Source organism: Hippopotamus amphibius, chromosome 4 (assembly GCF_030028045.1).
Source record: "Hippopotamus amphibius kiboko isolate mHipAmp2 chromosome 4, mHipAmp2.hap2, whole genome shotgun sequence".
In the NCBI taxonomy this organism is placed as follows: domain Eukaryota; kingdom Metazoa; phylum Chordata; class Mammalia; order Artiodactyla; family Hippopotamidae; genus Hippopotamus; species Hippopotamus amphibius.
The window spans coordinates 74271405-74295616 of record NC_080189.1 but is presented as its reverse complement, the minus strand read 5'-3'; the positions used below and the strand labels follow the sequence as shown (position 1 = coordinate 74295616).

General features: G+C 35.6%; 1 pseudogene; it reads right to left on the bottom strand.

The window, feature by feature from the left end:
- Positions 1–558: 558 nt before the first annotated feature.
- The window catches only part of LOC130851890 (la-related protein 7-like), an 84006-nt pseudogene continuing 60352 nt past the window's right edge, over positions 559–24212 (bottom strand).

The following is a 24212-nucleotide window of genomic DNA, read 5'->3' as shown; positions in this document are numbered from 1 at the left end:
ATAGTTTATAAGGTCAGTTCAGTGGAAGCTCAGATAAGAAAAGTGCAACAAACAGAATGAAACATCACACATACATCTCTATACAAATCAACATGAAAAGACATCTACTTCAAATGGAAAAGGCAAGCTACAAAATAATAAGCACAGTGACAGTTCTCTCTTAAAACTTTTTCCTTAACTATTTATGTAATAGTATTATTTTTGCAAATATGTTATTGTTTTTGTAATACAAAAACAGCAAAATTAATGATTATGTAAAAAAAGATAATGTTCAAAACATTTATTTTCTAAATTACTTTGAGGTTGATTTATATCAGATAATTTCAACAAATACAATGTTTAATGAAAAAATTATGGTATACAGTGTCATTATCTCTAGAAAAAAGTCTTATTTACAAGTTAAGGAACAAAACTATTTCTTTTAATTAAGTGTAGGTTTTAGAAAAACATTCACTATGCATGACTAAAATTAAAAAAAAACAAAAAACAAAAAAAATAATTTCCTAAAAATAGCTGCAGTATCTAGTGAAATCTTAAGAGGTCAACTAAAAATTTTTTTCAATCATATTCAGAAAATCTGATGTGTTTACTTGCTTGTTGAGTCTTTGCAAGTCTAATCTTTTCGGCTTTGGTGATTAACTTCTCAGTGTCTCTTTTCTTTTCACGAGGCTGATTAAGTTTGGCCTGCTTATCTACCAAAATCTTCTGCTAATACCTCTCTTCATGATCACCAGAAAGAATCTCTAGTTTCCAGCAGTGTTTCTTTTTTATTTCTGTATATGCAGTTATTACTGCTTTAGCATCCTCAGGAGTTTCAAATCTAGCATGGCATGCTGAATCTCCTTCCCGCAAATCAACATAAACAGCTTCTGAGATTGCTGCCAAAGTATCCCTGACTAGTTTCCTGCCAGGTAAAGGCTCAGTGTTGGTGATCTTCACCATCACACCACTCACAAACTGTGGGCCTGTTGCAACCTTCTCCTGGGGACCACACTCTTCACTGTCTGTTTTTTTATTTTTCATTCCGGACTTAGTAGGTACTCCATGGTATGTTTCCATTTCTGACTCTGATTTTATTTGGGATATTGTTTTTTTTTTAAAGAAGACATGCTGGCTTTTTGCAGTGGTAAATACTCTTTCTTCAAATCCAGCCATTCGCTCACTCAAATTATTTCCTGAGTTCTAGGTCCATTTGGCAAACAAGCAAACATTCAGATTGAATGTTTTATATTTGCTGATTCAATTTTTTGCCCCAACATTCAGATTGAATGTTTTATATTTGCTGATTCAATTCTTTGCCCCAACATTCAGATTGAATATTTTATATTTGCTGATTCAATTCCTGAGTGTTTCAAATATCTGAATTGATGAAAATAAAAGTATTGAATTAATTAACCAGCAACATTTACTAGAAAAGCCAGTAAACTCTAGGGAAAAAATGAGAGATTAAAATGTTAAGATTTGTTAAGCTGCTTGCAATTTGAGAGAGAACATTCCTTAGTATTTACTTGAATCAAAAGCTACAATTTTTAATTTTTTATCTATTATTGACCTCAGGTAATAAATTTTTCCATTTGTTACAATTTTCAGCTGTAGAATTTGTTTTCTGTTGAGATTCCTATCTGTTTATTCATTGATATTACATTTTCTTTAATTATTTGAACACATTTTACTTTAATTTTTGAATATATAAATACAGGCATTGCTTATAAGCCTTTAACTGCTAAATCCAATATCTTGGCCTATGTGAAGTCACTTTCTATTTTCTTAACTATAGATTTCACATTGTTGTTTACCTGACCAGTAGTTTTTGGTTGAAAACTGGACACCATAGATGATATGTTGTAGCAACTCTTAATTTTCTTATGTTTTTCTAAAGACTGTTGATTTTTTGATTTAGTAAGCAGTTAATTTGCCTAGACACCAACTGCAAGCCTTGTCTCTCCTGTGGTATAAAGCAAGTGATGTCTCTGCCCTGTCCTTTTGGTTTTCCGACACTGCTTTTTCAGCGTGGCTTCATGGATTCTGCACTGTGTCTACATAATTTGGTTGTCAGCCAAGGATGGGCAAAGATGGGCTCACCCTTGCTGTGGGTTCCTCGCTTCTAGGCAAGGAATTTCAAGTTATTCTTCTGGTCTTACGCTCTGTCCTCTCACACTTCAAGTCTGGAGGGTACACTTCAAATCTATAAGCCTTCAGCTTTCTACTTCCTGAGATCTGTTTATTTGGGGAAAAAAAAAAAAAGCAGCAGACTCAAAGGTAAAGCCCTGTGTCGATCTATTTTGCAAGAGTCAATTCTTCTTTGGTCTCTGTTTGGTTTTGGGGGCCCACCCCCCACCCCAGGCCACTTGAGACACCTATGATGCATAATTAAACTGTCAGCCAGGGATTTTGGCAGTTCATAATTAGACTTTGGGTATTTGTCCTTTTGTAGTTTTCTTTTGCTTGGATTTTTCCTTTAACATTCCATCTGTTTTTCTGGTCCTGAATTTTGATCTCTTACATTTTAAGCTGGTATGACTGCAATTTCCACTGCTTCTGTTTTCCACAATCATTGCTTTGGGGACTGGTAATGCCCACAGGCCAGAAAGATGTAAACCAAGAATTATCTTTCCCAAATGCAGTTTTTCAAAACTAAATTATCCAATGACTTCTATCTGCTTTTGAATGCTTTCTAGTATCTTAATTTTTTAAAAATCCAGTTAAAAAATTTTTAATGTAGGATAGTTTCCACAATCACCATTACTGGAAGCCTAGTGAGTTGGTTAATTTTTTAAAATATGTCTAGCAGGGTGCTCTAAATTCATTCTCTGCATGGAAAACAGGTCATCTTTTATTTACAAACAAACAAAAACAAAGCAATATATTCTAGCATTTCACAAGAGGATTCACAGTATAAAACATATTCTAGGTTATTTAGAGATATCTCATAATTAACACTGGTCTTCATATGTACACTGGAGTCTGATGCTATAGGCCTTATAAGAATGCCTACTTTAATACAATAATTTCAATATGGAGTTTATCAGGAAAATCTACTATTGACCAAGATCTGCATTAGCGCCATTAAAGATAATTAGTTTTTAGATCATTAGGTTTTAGAATATAAAACAATGTCTTCTTTTATAGGGACTATCTTTCCTTTTAAAGAGATGGACTCTTTTTGACTATCACAACAAGAATATAAGGTATGCTATTCTTTTTGGAATCTGTTGGTTTCTTGAGATTGTATTTTCTATTTGTGTAGAAATCGACTGAGCCTTAGAAAACAGCCTTAAATAGGCAGATAGGACTAGTCATTCATGACTGAATGCTCTGAATGAACTAGCCAAGAAGGCATATTGTAACAGTCAAGAATGAATGCTTTCATAATAAGGAAAATTCTTCTGCATCATTTGAGTATTATTTCCCAACATGCCAATCTGCAACCATCCTAAACCACAGAATTTTTCAATGTTGCTATTGCTTTAGAGTTTTTCAATTTACAGACATTAAACCTAGCCTTGTATAGAACTACATATTTCATTTTCAACTTACTGCACTAAACACCTGGGTATCATCTACTTGAAGTACCTTTGAAACTACTGGTGAAATACTAACTCCATGCCCCATTCCACCCAGAGATGATGAAGTCAGTTTTGCAAGTTACTGTCAATGGATGCAGCACAAGACATATCTAAAGCCAGGCTAGTTATATGGATGTTAATAATGACCAAGCAGTTGTATTCACTGTAGTGTATGTCTCCTGGATTGTTTTAAAAATTGAAACCCCAAGTAACCTCAAATTTTCCAGACTTCAGAGGTCACCTTTCCCTTTAAGACTTAAACAGCAATAATGAGAGGTCCTATTCGGGTTATCAAGAAAGTTATGATAGGTTATCAAGAAGTAGAGATATGTCCCCAAATGTTTATGAAGATCCTTGGGAGGGGCAGAGAAATACAACTGATGACACCAGTCTTGGACTGTGGCTACACTAGAGATTCATTAAAGATGATTCAAACAACCATAGCATAGTCTGCACAAAGCTGTCACTGTCTTAGGGACAAAACCAACACAAGTTAGCTCCCAAGATACGTCAACTGAAATACTGATGTTCATTCCTTACCTATAAAAATATAGAGAAATTGTAGTAAATAAAAAATACCTACTTAATGAGATGACTGCCAAGGAAAAGGGCACTACTATGGTAGGCAGAGAAACACCTCTTAGTAGAGATGCAATCTGTCTCAACTGGACCTTTAAGAAGCTCAAAGAACTCTGTTTCACATCTCTGGGGAGGAAGGAGACTCAATGACAGCAAGGTGAATGTAAAGTCTTGATCTTCCCTACAAAAGAGTATGTTTCAGCTCTTTACTCCTAATTTAAATGAGCGTTTCTATGAAGAGAGGCAATAATAAGTGCCACAATATCCTTGTGTTTTAGATTCTCATGGCCCCATATGACACTTTGATTCAGAAATGATTTTTTTGTGTGGATAGTAGTAGCACAAGGCAAAACATCCATTTGTGGCATGGACTGTGACAGAGGCAACATGACTCCCAAGCTGGCATCCATGTGGCTCATCATTTGGATGCAGTAGTTTCCCCAAGTGCAGCAGACACAACATTTTAGGCAGGCTTGTGGGATGAAGGCTCTGGGTACCCTTCCTCAGCATGAATCTCTAGTCTTTTCTCTAGAACTTCTCCAATGATTTTATATTCTACCTATATTCTTCAATAAATCCCTTTATTGAAACTAGAAGGGAAGGAATTCTGTTATCTACAATGGAGAATCCAGCTCATTACACTTGCCATCTCTCAGTATATCACCTGGATCTAATCCGTTACTCATTTACAACCTTGGCAAATATTATTGGAAATCATATAATCAAGCTTGGCAAGGCAATAAGCTTAATATATATCTGAGTATCACGTTTAGTGAAGTGTCAGTGTGTCTCTCTTTCAGAGTAAAGGGCACAGTTTTTTATATTATTTTTGTACTTTACTCTGAAATTGATTATTACCTTAATAATAGTTCAGGGAACTGATGATTAAAGATGTAGAGAAAAGCAGTAATTACTTTAATACAAATTGGAGATAGAATAGTGAAATATACACACTAAAACCCTCCAATTCTAAGGGGTAAGGAAGTGCTTATATGAAAAGAAAAACTGAAAATATCCAAACATATTCTCCAGGTTCTAAAATCAAAATATAATTTAAAAATCTTTTCTCACGAGGAGAAAAAAGATGGCGGCGAAGTAGAGAGACGTGGAGTGCATCCCTCTCCACAGATGCATTGGGAATGCACGGAAGGACGCAGTCATTCCCACAGAGAACCAGCTGAACACCAGCAGACGGCCTCGGACACCAGAAAGGACTGCGGGGAGCCCGACATAGCCTGTAGGGAGGCATCTACGAAGGCTCAAAGAGGGTGAAGCGGCGGAGCTGTGGCAGGCGGGAGGGAGTGAGAAACATATGGAGGGTCCGTAGCGCAGCTCAGCGCTCCTGGACCGATTCGTCGATCCGCGGCTGAACGGAGGGTCCGGGAGCGGGAGCGTGGGAACCGGAGAGCTGGTTCAAGGTGAGAAACATTGTTGCCGGTAGGGTGACGGACCAAGAGGACAGGAGGGAGGAGGTCCGTGGAGAGGAGTGCCCGTCCCTGAGAGCTGCCCGGCCATGATGGCGGCTGGAGGCTGCAGGCTCACGGGCGGGGGGGAGGAGCCGCGCGCATAGCCTCTCTCTCTCTTTCGGGGCCTCTGCAACAGGCAGTGGAGAGATGCCCTGCGGGCCAACTAAGGCGCTCAGGGATAACAAGCACCCTCAGGGGCTCGGGTGGGGCTAGATTAAAACCCCTTGCAACGCCTGCAGCAGGGAGGCTGCCGAGAGAAAAAAAAGAAAAACAACAACAGCAACAAAAAAAAAACCCCGAGAGAGGCCCAACTCTAAGACTTTCTGTTTACGCCTGAGCCACCAGTGTCCCTCTGCAACAGGCACCTCCAAGCCTGATTGAAACAACAGTGCGCCACTGCTCACTCACTCCCAGGAGAAGGAGCCACTATTGTACTCTCTCCCTCCCCACACACTGACGCTTACAGATGAACAATAAAGGAACCTCTGCTGGTCATAGAATAATGCAAAAAAACCCAAGGCAAGGAGAAGGACACTTACAGCTGAGACGCTAAGGAAACACAAATAGTAGTATCAATACCTATTGAACTGGTCCATTCTGGGATCAGTTCTGGATTTTTTTCTTTTTCTTTTTCTTTTTCTCTCTCTCTCTCTCTCTCTTTTTTTTCTTTATTAAATACGATCTTAGCCCTAAGAGATCTATAAGTTTTATAACATAATTTTTTAATGATTTTTTTTATTTTTTTATTTTTATTTATTTATTTATTTATTTATTTTTTGCCTTTTTATATACTTCTATATCTAGCTAAGTTTTTAGTAGTACAGACAATATATCTCTCACACTTTCCTTTCATCCCGATCTTTTATACATTACTATTCCTTTCTTTTTATTCGCATATTTCCAACCACATTACGCTCTTCTGTTCCCCTTTCTTCCAGCCTTTTTAAGTTTATTTTATCTTAACATACTTATAAGCAACACTGTCGGTCTGCTCAGACTCCTTGCTCTATTCTCCAGATGACGCACTGCCTTGGTATTTAATATTAGGCTTTTGTCTTTATCTTAGTTCTTAGTACAGTTGTCTAATTACATTCTGAGAATCTCCATTCTCTCTGGTGGTACTCTGGCTCTTTTCTATATTTGATCCTAGCTTACAAAATCTCCCTGGATTAATGTTTGTATGTGTAGGGTGTTATTTGTTTGTTTGTTTGCTTTTGCTTTTGTCTCTGATTTGTTCTGTTTCAGTTGTCAATTTCTGTTGGGTTTCTCTTTGAATATCTGATAGCACACTGGGGTTCTGTCAGGTCTTTCTAGAGCCTTATGTCCTAATGGATTCAGTAATTGTGTGTCTTATACATGTATGTGTTTCCTAGACTTAATATTTGTTTAATCCAATACTTGGACATTAGTCTGAGGCTTGGACAGTCTTCTATAAATACCTCTATCGCCAGGACAAGCAACCCCAAAAGTTTGGACAACCATGAGGAAACAAAGAAACACCATGCAGGCAAAGGACCAGGAAAAAAACCCACAAGACCAAATAAATGAGGAGGAAATAGGAAAAATGCCTGAAAAAGAATTTAGAGTAATGATAGTAAAGATGATACAAAATCTTGATAACAAAATAGAGAAAGTACAAGAAACAGTTTATAAGAACTCAGAAAAACAAACAGCAATGGATAACAAAATAACTGAAATTAAAAATACTCTAGATGCTATAACCAGCAGAATAACTGAGGCAGAAGAACGAATAAGTGACTTGGAAGATAGAATGGGGGAAATAAATGCCACAGAGCAGGAAAAAGAAAAAAGAATAAAAAGATTAGAAGACAGTCTCAGAGACCTCACTGATAACATTAAGCGTACCAACATTCGAATTATAGGCATCCCAGAAGAAGAAGAAAACAAGAAAGGGTCTGAGAAAATATTTGAAGAGGTTATAGTGGAAAAATTCCCCAACATGGGAAAGGAAATAATTCACCAAGTCCAAGAAGCACAGAGAGTCCCATACAGAATAAACCCAAGGAGAAATACACCGAGACACATATTAATCAAACTAACGACAACTAAACACAAAGAAAAAATATTAAAAGCAGCAAGAGAAAAGCAACAAACAACATATAAGGGAAAACCCATCAGGATAACAGCTGACCTTTCTACAGAAACTCTGCAGGCCAGAAGGGAATGGCAGGATATACTGAAAGTCCTGAAAGAGAGAAACCTACAGCCAAGAATACTCTACCCAGCAAGAATCTCATTCAGATTTGACAAAGAAATCAAAAGCTTTCCAGACAAGCAAAAGTTAAGAGAATTCAGCACCACCAAACCAGCCTTACAACAAGTGCTAAAGGAACTTCTCTAAGTAGGAAACACAAGAAAAGGAAAACACCTACAAATACAAACCCAAAACAATTAAGAAAATGGTCATTGGAACACACATGTCAATAATCACCTTAAATGTAAATGGATTAAACGCTCCAACCAAAAGACACAGACTGGCTGAATGGATACAAAAACAAGACCCTTCTATATGCTGCCTACAAGAAACCCACTTCAGACCAAGGGATACATATAGACTGAAAGTCAAGGGATGGAAAAAGATATTCCATGCAAATGGAAGTCAAAAGAAAGCTGGAGTAGCAATACTCATATCAGACAAATTAGACTTGAAAGTAAAGACTATTACAAGAGACAAGGAAGGACACTACATAATGATCAAGGGATCCATCCAAGAAGAACATATCACAATGGTAAATATCTATGCCCCCAATATAGGAGCACCTCAATACATAAGGCAAATGCTAACAGCTATAAAAGGGGACATCGACAGGAACACAATAATAGTGGGAGACTTGAACACCCCACTTACATCAATGGACAGATCATCCAAACAGAACATAAATAAAGACACACAAGCTTTAAGTGACACATTAGACCATCTCGACTTGGTTGATATTTATAGGACATTCCATCCAAAAACGACAGACTACACGTTCTTCTCAAGTGCACACGGAACATTTTCCAGGATAGATCACATCTTGGGTCACAAATCAAACCTCGGCAAATTCAAGAAAATTGAAATCATATCAAGCATCTCCTCAGACCACAACGCCATGAGACTAGATATCAATTACAGGAAAAAAACTGCAAAAAATACAAACACATGGAGGCTAAACAATTCACTCTTAAACAGCCAAGGAATCACTAAAGAAATCAAAGAGGAAATCAAAAAATATCTAGACACAAATGAAAATGAAAACACAACAACCCAAAACCTGTGGGACGCAGCAAAAGCAGTTCTAAGGGGGAAGTTTATAGCAATACAGTCCTACCTTAAGAAACAAGAAAATGATCGAATAAACAACCTAACCTTACACCTCAAACAACTAGAGAAAGAAGAACAAAGAAACCCCAAAGTGAGCAGAAGGAAAGAAATCATAAAGATCAGAGCAGAAATAAGTGAAAAAGAAAGGAAGGAAACCATAAGAAAAATAAATAAAACTAAAAGCTGGTTCTTTGAGAAGATTAACAAAATTGATAAACCATTAGCCAGACTCATCAAGAAAAAAAGGGAGAAGATGCAAATCAACAGAATTAGAAATGAAAAAGGAGAAGTAACAACGGACACCTCAGAAATACAAAAGATCATGAGAGACTGCTACAAGCAACTATATGCCAATCAATTGGATAACCTGGAAGAAATGGATACATTCTTAGAAAAATACAATCTTCCAAGACTGAACCAGGAAGAAATAGAAACCACGAAGAGACCAATCACAAGTACGGAAATTGAGGCAGTGATTAAAAATCTCCCAACACACAAAAGCCCAGGACCAGATGGGTTCACGGGCAAATTCTATCAAACATTTCGAGAAGAGTTAACACCTATCCTTCTCAAACTCTTCCAAAATATTGCAGAAGGCGGAACACTCCCAAACTCATTCTACGAGGCTACCATCACCCTTATACCAAAACCAGGCAAAGATGTCACAAAAAAAGAAAACTACAGACCAATATCACTGATGAATATAGATGCAAAAATCCTCAACAAAATACTAGCTAACAGACTGCAACAGCACATTAAAAAAATCATACAGCATGATCAAGTGGGGTATTACCTGGGATGCAAGGATTCTTCAATATACGCAAATCAATCAATGTGATACATCATATCAACAAATTAAAGGATAAAAACCATATGATCATTTCAATAGATGCAGAAAAAGCTTTTGACAAAGTTCAACATCCATTTATGATAAAAGCTCTCCAGAAAATGGGCACAGAAGGAAATTACCTCAACATAATAAAAGCCATATATGCAAAACCAAAAGCCAACATCGTTCTCAATGGGGAAAAACTGGAAGAATTCCCTCTAAGAACAGGAACAAGACAAGGGTGTCCCTCTCACCACTATTATTCAACATAGTTTTGGAAGTTTTAGCCACAGCCATCAGAGAAGAAAAAGAAATAAAAGGAATCCAAATTGGAAAAGAAGAAGTAAAATTGTCACTCTTTGCAGATGACATGATATTATATATAGAAAACCCTAAAGACTCTACCAGAAAACTGCTAGCACTAATTGCTGAGTTTAGTAAAGTAGCAGGATACAAAATTAATGCACAGAAATCTCTTGCATTCCTATACACTAACAACGGAAGAGCAGAAAGAGAAATTAAGGAAACTCTCCCATTCACCATTGCAACCAAAAGAATAAAATACCTAGGAATAAACCTGCCTAAGGAGGCAAAAGATTTGTATGCAGAAAACTTTAAGACATTGATGAAAGAAATCAAAGACGACACAAACAGATGGAGAGACATACCATCTTCCTGGATTGGAAGAATCAACATCGTGAAAATGACTGTACTACCCAAAGCAATTTACAGATTCAATGCAATCTCGATCAAATTACCAATGGCATTTTTCACAGAACTAGAGCAAGAAATCTTACGATTTGTATGGAAACGCAAAAGACCCCGAATAGCCAAAGCAAGCTTGAGAAGGAAAAATGGAGTTGGTGGAATCAGGCTTCCTGACTTCAAACTATACTACAAGGCCATAGTGATCAAGACAGTATGGTACTGGCACAAAAATAGAAAGGAAGATCAATGGAATAGAATAGAGAACTCAGAAGTAAGCCCAAACACATATGGGCACCTTATCTTTGACAAAGGAGGCACGAGTATACAATGGAAAAAAGACAGCCTCTTCAATAAGTGGTGCTGGGAAAATTGGACAGCAACATGTCAAAGAATGAAGTTAGAACACTTCCTAACACCATACACAAAAATAAACTCCAAATGGATTAAAGACCTACATGTATGGCCAGACACTATAAAACTCCTAGAGGAAAACATTGGCAGAACACTCTATGACATACATCAAAGCAAGATCCTTTTGGACCCACCTCCTAGAATCATGGAAATAAAATCAAGAAGAAACAAATGGGACCTCATGAAACTTAAAAGCTTTTGCACAGCGAAAGAAACCATAAACAAGACTAAAAGGCAACCCTCAGAATGGGAAAAAATAATTGCGTATGAAACAACAGACAAAGGATTAACCTCCAAAATATACAAGCAGCTCATGAAGCTTAATACCAAAGAAGCAAATAACCCAATCCACAAATGGGCAGAAGACCTAAATAGACATTTCTCCAAAGAAGACATACAGATGGCCAACACACACATGAAAAGATGCTCAACATCACTCATCATCAGAGAAATGCAAGTCAAAGCCACAATGAGGTATCACCTCACACCCATCAGAATAGCCATCATCAAAAAATCTGGAAACAACAAATGTTGGAGAGGGTGTGGAGAAAAGGGAACTCTCTTGCACTGTTGGTGGGACTGTAAGTTGGTACAGCCACTATGGAAAACAATTTGGAGGTTCCTTAAAAAACTACAAATAGAACTACCATATGATCCAGTAATCCCACTCCTGGGCATATACCCAAAGAAAACCATAATCCCAAAAGAAACGTGTGCCATCATGTTTATTGCAGCACTATTTACAATAGCCAGGACATGGAAGCAACCGAAATGCCCATCAACAAATGAATGGATAAAGAAGATGTGGCATATATACACAATGGAATATTACTCAGCTATAAAAAGGGATGAGATGGAGCTATATGTAATGAGGTGGATAGAACTACAATCTGTCATACAGAGTGAAGTAAGTCAGAAAGAGAAGGACAAATATTGTATGCTAACTCACATATATGGAATCTAAAACTGGTACTGATGAACTCAGTGACAAGAACAAGGATGCAGATACATAGAATGGACTGGAAAACTCAAGGTATGGGAGGGGGCGGGGGGTGAAGGGGAAGCGGAGACGAAGCGAGAGAGTAGCACAGACATATATATACTACCAACTGTAAAATAGTCAGTGGGAAGTTGTATAACAAAGGGAGTCCAACTCGAGGATGGAAGATGCCTTAGAGGACTGGGGTGGGGAGGGTGGGGGGAACTCAAGGGGGGGGGGAGTCAAGGAAGGGAGGGAATACGGGGATATGTGTATAAAAACAGATGATTGAACTTGGTGTACCCCCAAAACATAATAAAAAAAAATAGCATGCAAGTGAAAAAATAGGAAAAAAAAAATCTTTTCTCACAAAATATATCCTCTTTAAAGAGCATTGCTTATATTATTTATCACAAATCATGGCACTGCCCACAGGGGAAATTATACATAAATTGGGATATACATTATGGGGTCAATATTGAGACTTAATAGTCTGAAAATTCTAAATCCCAAATATACTGGCATCAATAGCTCATTATAAAACTAATGCTGTCTAGATTTCTAATTTCTGATTGAATTTGAAAAGCAAACATGGGAAAACAGACATGTGGCCAATATTTAATAACCAATTTATAAAGCTGACAAAGATGAGGTATGAGTATTAGTATTAAAAACAAAAGAGAACACATAAATAGAAAACTTTACTATATAGGATAAATAAAAACTTAGATAATTTAAAAAAAGAAATACAGATTAATAATGATACTATGCAGAGTACAGAACCAGCTATAGTTAATTCTGTGTATATTTCATTCCAGTGTTTATTCTACAGATAGTTTTTAACTGTTTATTTTGTTTTTATATACAGAAATAAGTTCATGGGAATTCTATGCGCTGTTTCTTTCACTTAATTTTATAAGCACATTATTTTTTATTTTTACACAATTCATATAATTTTGTAAGTGTATAATATTCCCAGTTAGCATCCAATGGTTTGAGTTACTCCCCTATTAACTATTACCGAACTGAGTTGTTTTCAGTTTTATGGTAATATAAATAATTGCATAACAAACATCTTCGTGCACATAGCTATTTTTCAAATTTAGGATTCTTACTTAGGAGAGATTCACAGAATAGTAATTAGTAGAATCTCTTGATCAAAATTAGCTCAAAGCTTTCTAAAACAAATATTCCAAATTACACTCCCTTTGAAGTACCAGGTCTCTTGATAAATAACCCTGAGGAACAAACCAAACCACTGACAGTGAAATAAGGTGGTTGAGGGGCAACTGTATCTCACTAAATTTTGTAATTATTAGTGCAACTGAACATTTTTCCATATATTAACTAGTGGAAGCATCTCCTTCACAAATTACGATCTTTAAACATTTGTTAATTGGGGTGTTGGTAGTGTTTTTTTTTAAACAATTTTTATGGAGATGAAATTTTAATTTGTGGCCTCAGACAAGGTCACAGGTATTGAGAGAGGTACCAGAGTCCATGTAACAGCCTGAGACACACATGCTGATTAAACAAATCAGAGCAGCAGCACAGACCAAAGAGATGAAGATGTAAGGAATGAAGGTGTATGTCCAAAGCTAGCTTACTGGTATTCTTGTGGCCTCACAAAGAAGTTAAACTGAGTAATATTTTGGGGTGCTTCATTTTAAGCGGCACTGTAGTGTGATGGGAAAAGTGTGAAAGTTGAAAGACAAAGTGTCATTTTTATTTTTTAGACAAGGGTCTATATGTGGTAGATAGCACAAATGGTCATAGATTCTATCTCTATATTTGCAACACATATTGCATATATATTGCAATGTGCTTTTGCAGCTCCTTCCATTAGAGAAGCCTATTTTTCTAACACTTGAATTTGTGGTCCGTCACTTGACTTGCTTTGGCCAATGGATAATTAGCAAATATTAGCAAACAAATACAGGTGGTGGGCATAGCTGTATGTTTCTGAGCGGAATAGAGATGTTTAAACTGTGGTTTTTAGGCAACTCTGATAGAGGTATAAAGGAGGAACTATGGAGGGGGAAGACTGACTGCAGGGAGGTCCCTCAGGAGATACTGGAGGTATAGGTAAAAGACAGAGGATCTGCAAACAGGCGGTGTACATATCATTACCTCCAAAGGGAGAGATACAAGTTATTCTGGAGGTAGGATTGATAGGGACTTAGAAATCCATTATAGGTGGGGTTAAGGAGAGAACTGAGTAAAGACTACAGCAGTTTCTAAACAACGGTACTAGGCAGAGTATTGCTGCAGGACTGAGGTGCTGGCAGGTCATTCATCTAGAAATAATCAGCAGGCAGTGAAGATGGTGCTATGGATACATTATAGCCCCAAGTCACACACTTTCCCATTTTTCAGCTGGCTTGCTTGATTTTGCTATGTGCCTGCTCTGTGACTCTATTCTAAGATTCAAAATGCTCAAAGGACATTTGTGGGAAAATAAGCCATTATTATAATTCCAACTTGTATTTTGATTTTTTCTATGGTTTTGATATTATGGCTAAGCTATTTTCCTCATTACTGCATAACACTAATCTAATGATTATATGGTACAATAGAATAAATAAAGCTTATGCTATAGAACTTCTAACCTTTTATTATTCATTGAGTACCTATGGAAAAGGAAAGCCAGTAACCAGTAATGACCACAGTTAGGGTTGCCAGATTTAACAAATAAAAATACAGGACATCAATTACCTCTGAAGTTCAGATAAAAAGCCAAATAATTGTTTTGCTTAAGTATGCAGTATTTGGGACATATTTAAACTCTTTAATTTTTTTTTTAAACCTGAAATTTAAATTTAACCAAGAGACCTATATTTCACTTGGTAGTGCTACATAAGATGTCTTTTAGGGAATATTTCTTTCTGAAATGCCGATGCATGTTAAATGGAAAAATTGTTCTATGGACTAAAAATTAGGAAAATGCTGGAAAAAGCAAGATGAAATAGAGTTCCTTTCTTTCAAGACCTCTCAGAACTTTAAATCAGCTATTACTCATAGTAAGTCTCCTAAAACGAGATAGTATAAAGCATTTCCCACCTTTTATTTGACCAGATGTTTCCTTGATGCTTTGCAGAGATTGTGTGGAGGATGGTGGTTAATCTACTTGTGTCTCCACCAGTGTAAGTAACAGGTGGTGTGATGTGGTCGACATGGCAGAAGATACAGATTCAAAAATCTATATTCAAGTCCCAGGCCCATTAATCACTGGGTGTTTGAAACTGAGCACATCACCAAACTTGACTGAGCTTCACTTCTTCCTCTAGGGATAACATAACACCTAACTCATAAGATTCGTCTGAGGCTTAGAAGACACAGCACATGGGAGACTGCTTTGCATATCAAGAAGCACAATACAGATGCCAAAAACATTACAACAAGAGGCGGAACAAAGTGAAGGATTAGACCCAAGGAGGAATTTCCCAACAGGGCCTGGAGCTACACATTTGGCAATGCACCGGTCCCCTAGCCATAAGAGTCTAGTTGCAGGCTGTCTGGTTCACTGCATTTTACTCAGATCACAGAGCCTTGTCAACATCTGATACTGCTGGGTGTTTGCTGATTGTGCTGTCTAGGGAGCTTCCATCTCATGATTGTGACTGAAAGTTGCTGTCTGGTACAGATTTCAACCAGTTCTGTCCCTAAACCCATAACTGCATCCTATGAGGACTGATAAGAACACAAAGGAAGCAGTCCCTCTGATTCCCTGAAAGCCATTTTAATTTACTTGTTTCCATTAATTATTTAGTTTCAGCTGACTGCTCTTCACTGTCATAACAACCATAGTTCTTTCTGTACAAAACTCATAATATAATTTTAACGGATGTTCATTTTGTCCTGCCCCAGCTTCTTATAGCAGCTGGAAACTGATGGGAAATGAAAAGGGAAAAAGAGGAGAGTTAGGCGAAACAGAGGGACTTAAACATGAGGGATCCTTAAGAAACTATTTTTCACTAATAAATTATTATTTGTAAAGACTCTTCAAACCCAATATTGGTAAATCAGCCATTTATCAATGGCTCTTAGGATATTGATCTAGAACCAAACAGAAATATTAACAAAGATTGTTGAGAGTTCTTTTGTTGGAAGTGAGTTTTCTTTTTTTGGAAAGTTATTGAGCCTTCCATTTCAGTTTTGTTCAATCTTGAATTAAGTCTAGGGAGTCACCGAGGCAGCGTCTTGGCCCCAAGATAGAGTGATAGCAATTCATATGTGCGTACATTCTTAATATTTTATATCATTAACCAACACCAAATCAGGAAAGTGACAAGGAAACACTGGTTCCCAAGTACATTTCTAAAGAGAAATATGGGGCTTTCAGGCTTCTTTTGATTGTTAAGGTTTATACAGCTTGTTTCTTAAAACTTTTCACGTGCTGACTATATTGCCCTCCCATCATTTAGTTTTGACTTCCAGATGATTTTGGACTCTGGTTCCATTGTCTGTGAAATGATTTCTAATGGTGATACTCAGAGGGGCTTTCTTCCTCTGAATGCTATTAGTGACCTAACAGAAAAGGGCGTGATCTAACTTGCCAGCTAAATGCATAACTGTAGCTGTATAGAACAAATCAAGAGAGCATATGCTACAAGCTGGTATTCATGTGACCTTTAACATTTTAGTGATATATGGCTGCTGTGAACATAACTGTACTATAACCAAGAGAAAAGAATTTATCCTCTCTCTTCAAAGTATTAGACTCCTAAGAGCATTATCGCACCCAATTTGTTAACAGTAAGAGTTTATAAGAGTAAGAACTTGCAAGAGAAAGACAGAATGAAAGAGTTTTAATGTATTTTGCCAAAGGCAAATTTACCATCTGGCTGTCTTCATGAATCACATATGCTGGGAATAATATTTTAGAAGATACTGACAACAAGACACAGTAATTTGTAAATGAATATTACTGATGCTGTCCTTTTTAAAGCAATCTGTGGAATAACTCAGTACAGCAGTCTATAGGATTACAAGTCAAAGACTTGAAATAGGAGAATAATAAACTATATTATTGACTTTTTGTAATTTTAATAAAGATCCCAGATCTTTAAAATGTAATTACTTTGATTCAAATTTCTCTGTTCCCATATGCATCCTCTCAATGTTCCCCCAAGATAGGTAGGATGCGAAAATACATCATTAAGCAAGACTACAATAAAGCCTTATTGGCAAACACTGTCAGACATGCTATTAAAGATCATAGAAATATGTCACTGACTGGTCTGACTTTTCAGAGAGCATTCCCAATAGCACAAATCTTGAAGGTGTTATGAGTGGAAGACTTCAATATTCAATGCATACAGCTAACTCCAAAGACACGATTTTAACTTTTGGAAAAAATAAAACATAAATTAAAATTATGGAAATTCAGTTAGGAATTTGGGGATAACCAAATATTTTCCAGCAATGGTCTAATAATTTTCTTGCTTTATAAATCATAAATTTAGGATGAAAACTATTCACAGTTGATGAAAATTAGAAAATACAGATATTCTCTCTTAAAAATTTGTTTGGAAAGGTATTAAAGAAAATGGAGGAAGAGAAGGGTCTTATAGACAATGACAATTCTTCTATAATAAACTGTATGTGGGCTGAGAAACTAAATTTTAAAATACTTTCTCTTCTCTGTGTCAGTGGTGGTACTGATACTGCCACACTTTCTTGTTAGCTAGTAAAGGATCTTAAAGGAGTTTTTCTAATGATGGAGGGATTACAAGAAAGGCAAGTAAGTCTGTGGTCAGTGAGCAGAAGGACCATGACAATTGCCATTTTCCAAAACAAGAAGTAAATATCTTTCTTTTCTGAAAATTGAGGAAATCTTCAAAGAAGAGATACATTCTGGCAATATTTGTACATGTTTCTTCTATTTCATTCTTCCATAAGGCTAAGATTTTTTCAAAGAATAACAGTGTATTAGCTAAATATATTTATCTTGTGAATCTTGCAAAGTCCTGCAGTTTCATAATTATCACTATAATACATGGTAGAATAGATGGTATATATTTATCATATATTTTATATAATATAATTGTAGTTTCTTTCTGAAAAAAGACATCTGCATGACAATTAAGTGGTACTTTGGGAGCTATTTTTTCTTGGTCCCCTGAGGTATAATCTCAAGTGATTTAAAAAAAAAAGAGTACATTCTTATTTACTTCTATTTTTTTCACACAGTGTTTAACTGTAAGGAGATACTTACTAGCACCTGGAAACTGAATCAGTATGAATTCCAAGCTGTTAGAAATTCCAAAAGTTGTCAAAGTGCCTGTGGAAGATTTTTGCTTTTTTCGAGGATTTAAGAAATACTAGATAGATGTTCTGGAATCTTCCAGAAAAAAAAATTGGAGTGAGAAGCACTGTGCTCAGAGAAGAGTGCAACTCTTAAATTATTGTCTGAAATGATAATTTAAAAACATATAGGTTGTAAGCTAAGCTCTCAACCTGGTGAATTACTTGCACTCACCTGAACCAGCAATGAAGAGGAGTAAAGAGAAACAGAAGAAACACTACGTGGGGGGTAATCTGGCATAAGGACAAGCATGTGAAGAAAAGGTAAAGAAAGAGCAATACAAAAAAAATTGTGACCTAACATGTTGTGGTAAATTACAAACTATTTATGATTTTTACATCAGAAGACCTAACAATTTGTTCTATTTTAAACTTTAAAAATATGCGTAACAGGTTCAGGGTAAAAGACTGGATTCTTATTTGAGTCCATGTAATCATATATTTTGTTTTCTCCAATATTACCACTGAACACAATATTTAAGTTTAAGGTAAGCATAAAGTAATATTTTGATGAAGCCATAATAAAAAGTGAAGAAAAATTAAGTGAATATTTGATTACTTTTATGACCTTGAGGGTAGAGAAGGCTATATATACATAAATGTAAAGGAAGATACCCCAAAGGAAAATAGCGATGATTTGGCAACATAGAAATCTCTTACATGTCAGAAGACACCATAAGTAAACTTAAAGGCAAATGACTAACTGGGAAAGGGGGAGAAAAATATATAAAAATGAGCTCATGAGATCTCCACTGATCCAACCTGGTTAATTTGTTTATAAACACTCTTTGTAAGAAGAATTTTGCTATGAAAAGAAGTTGACATCATAGGGTGAGTCATAACTACCTGATTATTTAATGACCTTCTTCCCTGCAGCTAGAATACCATGTGACACAAATATTCTTATATTGTGCCCATCATTCCTGTCACCAACTCTCCAGCTGTATATTCTCTAGGTCTCTGGCTATTCATCTGAGCCATTAGCCACTGCAAATGATGAATCCCATGAAGTTTGAAATTCTGTGTTTTTATTTTCACCTAGTTTTAGTTTCTAAATTCCCTTGTGATTTCTTTTTTAACCCATGAGTTATTCAGAAGTGTACTGTTTAATTTTCAATTATTTTAGGATTTCCCAAATGTCTTTCTGTTGTGGATTCTTAATTTAATTCCATTGTGGTTGGAAAGCATAGTTTGTATGGTTTCAACTGTTTTAAATTTATTTATTTATTTATTTTAACAGCATAGCACATTGTCTATCTATCCCAGAGAATGTTCCATATGTGCTTGAAAAGAAGGTATGTTTTATTGTTGCATGACATTTTCTATACACAGCAGTAAGGTCAAGTTGTTTGAGAGCATTATTTCTTTCATATTTTCACTGATTTTGTTTCCAGTTGCTCTCTCAGTTACTGGAGATGAGTATTGAAATCTCCAACTACAGTTGTTCAACTATCTAGTTCTCCTTTGAACTCTGTAAATTTTTTCTTTATGTACCTTGGGGCTCTGTTGTTAGGTACATATGTATCTATAATTTTTATATCTTTCTGAGATTATTAACTGTTAATCATTGTGAAATGTCCCTCTTTTACTCTAGTCATATTATTTGTCTTAAAGTCTACTTTTATAATATTACAGCTACTTCTGTTCTTTTATGGTTACCGTTTGCATGGTATAACTTTTTTCATCCTTTTACTTTCAATCTATTTCTGTTTTTAGATCTACTAAAGTGTCTTTTATAAATAGCATATAGTTGTATCTCTCTTCTTAATCCAGTCTACAATCTCTGCCTTTTGATTGAAGTATTTAGCCCATTCAAATTTAATGTACTTAATTGATGTGGCTGGATTATACCAGCAATTTTACTACTGTTTTCTATATATCTTATATCTTTTTGTTTCTCTGTTCCTTCTTTACTCCCTTATGTTAACAAATATTTTTTTTTCTGAATCATTTTACTTCCTTTGTGAATTTTTTTAACTATAATTTTTGTGTTATTTATATGTGCATGTGTGTGTATGGCTTGCCTATGTATGACTTTATCTTACCACAATCTAAGGTTAGTTCCAATAATTATACTTAGTAAATATGCTTGGTTAAGTAAATGTAGTAAATTTATTCCAATATAGTTCCATTACTTTTTCTCATATTTGTGTTATCATTGTCAAATATACTACATTTGTACATGTTATAAGCTGATGAACATAGTCTTACACTTAAAAAATATTGATCCACATATTTACCATTTCTAGTGCTCTTCTGAGTTGCCATCTGGTGTCATTTCCTCTCAGTCTGAAGGTCTTTTCTCAAACAGAAGATCAATTATCAACAAACTCTCTCAGATTTTGTCTATCTGGGGATGCCTATATTTCACTTTCATTTCTGAAGAATTCTTTGTTGACACTGTGTTTTCTTTCAATATTTTGAATATGCTATCTTCTGACTTCCATTGTTTCCAACCAAAAGTCACCTATTGATTGTATCATTTCCTGTATGTAATGCACTATTTTTGTCTTGCTGCTTTCAGCATTTTCTCTTTTCTTTCAGAAGTTTGAAATGATATGCCTGTGTTTAGGCTTCTATTTATCCTTCTTGAGATTCACTGAGCTTCTGAGATCTGCAGATTAATTTTTTTTTTTTTTTTTTTTTTTTTTTTTTTAGCAAATTGGGGAGTTCTTAGCCATTATTTCTTCAGAATATTTTTTTTCTCTTCTCTTTCTTGGACTCATTATATGTATGTTGGAATGCTTGATAATGTCCCAAAGATCTCTGGGCCTCTGTTTACTTTTCTTGTTTCTTTAGATGATGATTCCTATTGATTTATCTTCAAGATCACTTATCCTTTTTTTACTGTCTCAAATCTGCTAGGAAACTCATCTAGTGAATTTATTATAATTATTATATTTTTCAACTCCTGAATTTTTATATGGTTCTTTTAAATTTTTTCTCTAAAAAAATTTTTATTTTTTGGATTTTTAGTCCAAGGTCATGGAAACCTGCTGAAGGACTTTAAGCATGATAGTGACATAATCCAACTCACAGATTCCATTACCTTCTCCTCTTCCTTTTTTCCCCACTGGGCCATGAATATACTGCCAGCTCCTGCAGCATCTCTCTTGTTATAGGGAATGTATGGTTCTTTTTTTGTAGTTTCTACTTATTGAGATTTCCCCTTCATAGATTTATTACCATTGTATTTTTCTTTCATTCTTTGAACATATTTATAATAGCTGCCTTGAAGTACATAGTATATTGCTGATAATTCCAGGATCTGGGCCCTCTTAAGGTCAATTTCTATTGGCTCCCCACCCCCAGGTATAGATTACATCTTATTTCATGTCTAGCAATTTTGGGTTGAAAAGTAGACATTTTAGATAATATATTATAGCTACTCTGAGGTTTTATTTTTTTGGATGGGGGTTGTTGGTTATTTTTAGTAATGTGCCTGTACTTAAACTGCAGAATGTGTCTCTCCCATATTGTTCATCTGCTTATGTCTTTTTAGTGTTTCTATTTTTTCTTATAGCTTGACTTCCCAGTAGTCATCACTGTGTCAACATATTTAGTGGTTAGTCACTGATGTGGGCAGAGTTGTGCTCAAACACTTCAAGACCATAATGCTTCTATCCCACGCTGAAGTGATCTTTGTATGGACTGGGGAATACTTTAAAATCTGCAGTCAGTTCTCGACTCCTCCTTTGCTTGCACTTTTTGCCACACATTGACAATATCCTAGAGATCCAGAACTATGTGGAGAACTTATCTCAGGTTATCTATGGCTCTCTTATTTCTAGGATCTCCCTGTTAAATTTTCTGACTAGTCAACCACTCACTCCAACTAGGAAGGCAATTTTGGTCTAGCAAAACTATGGGGTTTTCCCTCTCCATTCCCATACTATTACACCACTTTTACCTGAAAAGTAATGATATTTTTGCCTTCTACTCTAAATCAAGTCCAGCCCTCTCTGTAAGCAAAGCTTCCTGCTCCAGGCTGGTCATGCTGCATTCTTGCCAACCAAGTCAGTCACAAAAGACACTATATGACTCCATTCATATGAAAGTCCAGAATAGGGAAACCAATAGAGATATAAAGTAGATTAGTGGTTGCTCAGGGCTGGAATATGGAGTTTTGGGGTGGGGTGATAGTTGAAAGGTACAGGGTTTCTTTTTTGAGATGAAGAAAATATTAAAAAATTGTGGTGATGGCTGTACATTTCTGTGAACATACTAAAAATCATTGAATTGTTCACTGTATGAATTCTATGATATGTAAATTATATCTCAATAAAGATGTCAAAAATAAAAAGGATGAACACAGATTGTGACCAAGAGCTATATAAGAGAAAAATAGCATGATCAGAATATAGACTCCAATCAGGCAGGGAAGAACTCTGCATAATCCAAATAAGGGCTGTAGGAAATTATCAGCTAACTGCATGGAAGTATAGAATTCTGTTAATAGATATCAGGTGCTAAAATTAAAAGAGATGAAGGAAGGAAGGAATTATGAATGGTATTAAAATTTAAGAGTCAGAGAATATTAAAGTCAATTCCAGCTGTACGGTATAGACTTAGAGTCTCCTGTTGGCACACTGACCTTTAAAAACAGTTCACTGCATTTATGTGACTCAGATAAAAGCATCCTAAACTTAATCCTTGATTTCATGTTTCAGTCTTAAATCTCTCACTGATGAGTAACCATTACTAACCTTCACCATGTTTTATGGCAAATTTGTTTCCTTAATTAAATGAACTTCCATACATGGAAGATAAAGTATAAAGATAATGGAATATAGTCTGACATCTTTCTATTAAAGTAAAAAGAATCTGGGTAGTTCTAATTCGAAGACATTTTAAAAGTCTTATCCATGTGAAACAAAAAGGTATAAGAGAATTTTATTAAACGTATAAATAGTATCAGAAAGTTCAAAACGACTTGAAATTTTTATTTGTAAATTTATCTTATATTTAGAAGAGGAAGATTCACTTAAGTTTTAAGTTTTTCTTGTCAGATATTTACTGTACCTAGAAAGAAAATGTTCAATAGAGCTTAAAATATTTGATTTAGTTAATTGTTTATAAATGGGGCTATTATATAATGGGATTTTGAACTGTTCAATTTGAGTTAATCAAACATTGATCAAAGCACCAATGGAAATAATTTTACACAAATTTTCATATTATATTTCATCACATATAAACTGGTGTGAATTTGTAGACTAAGACATTTATAAAAGTAGGATTTGGCCAAGGTGGATATGTGGCCAAATGAGAGTTCTTTCAATGGTAGTGACCAAAAAGACAGTATCTTTGGAGCACATTTTAACACACAGAGGGCAAAAGAAGAATGTGTAATATCAACACAGTTGCAATAGCAGCAGTGATGTAAGTAGATAAGAAAGATCACTAGTTATAGATGAGCTTAAAATTAAGGCAGAATGTCCATACATTTCATTAGTGGAACTTGAGAAGTTACAGAGAGTATGAAGATTTGTTACAGTTAGTATTTTAGTAATGATTCACAAGAAAATGATCAATTAGAGTATTGGGAGGAGCCCATATTATGATACAGAGAAAGACAGCTCATAAAGAAAAGGGTGAAGACTAAGACCAGGATAAACTTACCTGAATTACTTACCTATGGCTAAGAGTTATATCAATATGTTGGGGAGGGAATTAAGTCTAACCTCACTATCCTTCCATATCACACATGCCTGTAGTATGACTGTATATGGTTCATACTAAGTTCTTATTTTATTAGACCTTTAAGGGTCTGTATAAAAGAAAACCTACAAACACCTAGGATACATTACTCTTTTGTGACTGGACAGAGCTTAGACAAGACAGCATACAGAATTTCTTCTCCACTGGGAGTAACTCTGCTAGAGTGAGTCAGAGGAATATCTTTATAATCTTGATTAAATGAGATTTCACTTCAGCCCCAATGAAATGTTGGGGTATTGGGTTTCAGGGTCTTTTTTCTTTTTTAAAATTGTTTAGGGTATGCTGATTACCATTGTCACCAATGTTTTTTTAACCTTGAGAA